At 46.7% G+C, this 4,302-nt stretch overlaps 1 long non-coding RNA gene across 1 annotated transcript; it reads right to left on the bottom strand.

Moving 5' to 3' along the window:
* Positions 1-703: 703 nt before the first annotated feature.
* LOC121016455 (uncharacterized) lies at positions 704-2,581 on the bottom strand. The gene is made up of 2 exons (XR_005784279.1): positions 2,232-2,581; positions 704-1,151 (listed from the first exon to the last, which is right to left on the bottom strand). It is a non-coding gene; the product is annotated as an uncharacterized LOC121016455 (long non-coding RNA).
* Positions 2,582-4,302: the final 1,721 nt, after the last annotated feature.

Genomic DNA, 4,302 nt, shown 5'->3' with positions numbered 1-4,302 from the left:
CCTTCCTTTTGAAGACTGAAGAAAATTCCACTGTATGTACGTAGGTACCACATTTTGCTGGTCCATTCATCGATGGGCGCTTGGGTCACTTCCAGTTTTCGGCTGTTGTGAATAATGTGGCTACACACTTGAGTATACAAGAAATCGAACAGTTCTTATAACCGTGTTCCTTGAGAAGTCGATAAAGAAGAGAAGCTTACACAGAACACAGGTCAGTGTGGATATGCTAAATTTGAATTAATTAATTGTGTCTAGTTAGCTTCTGGAAACATAAACAGAGATGCCAAACTAGATGCCTTGGCAGGGGCCAAACATGCAAAGAGAAGGCTGAAAATTATGAACAAAGGGGAAATTTATAAAACATTTAAGTGGTTTTCATTAGGGTGTGAGTGGACTGGATTATACTGCTGAGGTGAGGGGGTGTGTTGGATTTTCTAGACTCTTCCTTAAGACGAATGGCAGAAACCCAAGCTCTACACAATATAGAGATGTTGGATGGAGAAAGCACATAGAAGGAAGACAAGATTGAGAACCAGTGTTTTGTAAAGATAATCTATAGGAGCTGAATTGGTAGCATAGAGAGGGCCATTTGCTGACAGGACAGCATGCAGTTTCTAGTGGAGATCTTGAAATATTGGGAGGGAAATACAGTCCTTTTGAAACTTGAGGTCAGAGGAAATCCTTAGAAGGAGAGACTGAGAAGTCATTAAGAACTATTTATTTACTTGTTTCACAAACAATGCTTGGGCAGCACTCTCTGTGGTAGATTATACTATCCAAGTATAGCCATTACCCAATGTTCTTCTAGAACTGTGCCACACTCCCCATAGGAAGTAGTGTCTTATTCCCCTCTCCCGGAATCTGGATACGCTTGGGATTCACTTGTAAATAAGAGAATGCAGTGGAAATGGTGCTGTGTGACTCCGGTGCCTCGGCTGGAAAAGTCTTCATAGCTTCTGCCTTTCTGTTGGAATGCTGAGTCTTGAAGCTTTCAGTTCTCATGAGTCATCTTCTTGTCCCAAGGCAGCCATGCTGTGAGGAAGCCCAACTAGCCAGATAAAGAGACACCACACTGAGAGGCCCTGAGACCTCTCCGTGTAAGAGATAAAGATGCCTGGAAAGTCCATTCCTGGCAGTTATGCCTCCTGCACCTGCATGGGAGACATTGAGGCAGAACCATTGAAACTGTAGGTCAGGAATTAAAGCTCCCTGACTCCTGACCCACAGAGCCAGTGAGAGATAATAAGATAATTGTTGTCGTTTTCAACAACAACTACATTTTGGAGAGATTTGACATGGCTGTGGATAACCAGAGCACTGCTTTGGGACCAGGCATTGTTTTAGGTACTGACGTACGGTGGTTTGAAAATCCAAGTGTCCTTGTCTGTAATTACAGACCAGGTAGAAACAGAGTCACTGAGGATAACTAGCAAGAACACTTCTCAAAGTGATAGGACGGAACGACTAAGAATAGTGAAAGAGGACAACGACCAATGACCAGGTGTGTTCGGAACTTTCTCGGCATTTTGGGGTGAATGAGAGGAAAATGCCTTCAACGTAAGATAAGCAGTGTCCCTCCCCTACTTCCTCGCTGCTGGATAGGATAGGATCGAGGAGGGCAAAGCACCTAAAGGGGCAACCTAAGAGGGAAAAACACAACCTTTAATGTCTCACTGGGACAAAGTGTAACTTGAGTGACGCAGAGGTGTTGAGTCAGTTCCTAGAGATGGGTTAAATGTTGTTACAATCATCCCCCTTTTGGGGGCACTCAGGGGTCATGCTTCCTTTCAGGTGCTTCTTGTGAAGCCGTGGGCAGAACCATGCCTAGCCGTGGGTGCTTTGTGGCCAGAACAAAGAGCAAAATAAATGTATATCCCACCCCACCACCCCACATACATAATTTATAGCATTTTAATCTTCCTACTTGTCTCTGCTTATGAATTTCTTATAGAATTATTTAATGATGTGAGTTCAATGGGCAATTTCAAAATCTACTTAATTTACCATTTCTTTTCTCGGCGATGCAGTGAGGCACTGAGAACCATACTGCAGAGGTAGCAGCCTGAATGCGCTTGAGAGAAAAAAAAAAAAATCATCCAACGCCAGACAATTAATACGTAGGCAGGCTCCTGCCCTCTATCCCTGGGTCCCAATAACCCTGACAGGATGCTAGGGAGTTTCACAGATCAGAGAGAGACAGAGTTGTGTTAAAGGAACAGCATCAGACGTACCTCATGCCCAGTCTTGGAACGCCCCTGGTGTCTCTAGGTGTCCTATGAGGCGAAGGGAATGAGTTTTACAGGGCAAATGCAGTAAACGCAAAGGAGAAAAGGATGTAATCTTAAACGGAGTCAGTAGTCTGGATGAGAAGACACGAAGAATCTGCCCGGGAGCATGGGAGAAACTTGTTACAGTAATAAGCTCAGGAAGCACACGTCCCGATCTCTGACATCGGTGAATATACATTCGTAAGTCACGAGGCATGTGAACATTCAAGATTCTTCTGGATGGACCGACCACGCTGAGACAAAGGATAGAGCATGGAATGAGAGACGACACAAAAGCAGGTGTTAAGAGTCCTCACCTGGCAGACACATCCGATTCACTCCCACCGGCCCTTCTCCCACGACATCTCCCTCCCAAAGCATTGGCAAAGCTGTTGGATGGCCAGATGGGTCTCACCTGCAGGACACACGCCTGTCCTCCCGGACAACTCAGAGCGGCCCATGATGTCTTATGGCAAGTCGGTTTCAGAGCACTCGTCCTTTGCGTGGGGCAAAGCGGTAGGTCACGGTTTCAAATCCGGGGTGGTCACAACCGAAGAGCATTAGCTCACCGGGAAAGGGACTTCAGATGACCTTTACCCAGCCTCGTATGAAACGAGGCTCTCGGTCTCCGCTCAGCTTTTCACGGTCGAGGCGTCTGCACCGCTCAACGGATGCTAACCGTCCACAGTAGGGAGAGGGGGACACACACCAGGGCTTTCCGTCTCCTTGATAGACTCGGTGGGAATGTGTCCGGTCTTACGGACGGAGAGCCGCAGACGTCAACACCGTCAACTGAGCCACAGGCATCAGCATAAAACTCAAACCCGAGAGAGGCTCAAATTAGTATCCAAACATGCCTCTGTTTCCTTAATGCTCATTCAGACAGAGGTTCAATGGCTGGAAATTATTGAAATGAGGCAGATGTCAAGGGGATGCTGCACAGGCAGCTCCTCTTCAGTGGCAGTCATTGTGTGCCTCCAGCTTCAGGATCCTTGTTAAATCTCCACATCGTGCCCAGCCCTAAAGTACCTGCCGGTGCAGCTTTCCCGTTCGCCGCAAGAGTTGCACAAATGTACGAACGGAGCTGAAGGCTCTGGGATCGGCCTGGAGCTGCGTCATTTTCCCGATCGTTAGACTGGGAGCCCCAGTGCCCCGCTGCTACCGTGCGCATCATTTCGGAGCGCCATTCCCTTCCTCCCCTGTGGTCCTTGGCTTCGCTCGGCGCCTCCCACCGACCGACACCACCGGGCCTCCGTGTACCTTGCACGGGAAGAGAAAAAGGTCTTGAAATAATAGACTTCCTCTTGGTTTCTCAATCGGGTACAATCAGGGTTGTTTTTCATTTTTCAAGCCAACACGTGTAAAGCGTCTAAGAGGTGAGGGAATAAATACACGACTTTATGCTGGGGTGGGGGTTGTTAACTGTTTTTGCAAAGGTGGCCCAAGCCAAGGCATTCCTGTTCCCCAGCGGGACTGGAGGTGGAGGGAGGCTTAAATATAAGTCTTTTTTTTTTTTTTTCTTCCCTCTAAATCTGTAACCTGCAACAATGTCTTGCAACATTTCGCCTATTCTGAGAACTGCAGCCTATGTTGGTAAAGAAGCTCAGTGAGATTTCCTACTTCTGGAGGGGGGTGAGGGGAACCCTCCAGAGGTGGCCAACAGATGTAATGAAAGTCCCAGTTTTCTTCGGTGGAAAAAATGTCTTTATATGCAGGCAGGATATATGACAGTGCACATATTTTTTGTGCTAAGTATTCAACCTAAGTTAAATACTGAAAATACGAGAGGAAAAAATATGGCCCGATTCAGTATCTGACCTCACCTTACTTTAGAGCAAGGTTGTAAAACCAGCAGAATGGCTTTCTTTCTTTCTTTTACAGATTTTATTTAATTTTTTAAATGTTAATTTATTTTTGAGAGAGAGAGAGAGCATGGGTGAGGGAGGGACGGAGAGAAAAGGAGACAGAGGATCCAAAGCAGATTCTATGCTGAGAGAGCAGCGTCCGCACGATGTGGGGCTCAAACCCCAAACTA

This window comes from Herpailurus yagouaroundi, unplaced genomic scaffold (assembly GCF_014898765.1).
Source record: "Herpailurus yagouaroundi ecotype Mexico unplaced genomic scaffold, PumYag 210, whole genome shotgun sequence".
In the NCBI taxonomy this organism is placed as follows: domain Eukaryota; kingdom Metazoa; phylum Chordata; class Mammalia; order Carnivora; family Felidae; genus Herpailurus; species Herpailurus yagouaroundi.
Note: the sequence above shows the minus strand (reverse complement) of the source record. Positions and strands in the feature narration are given on the sequence as shown.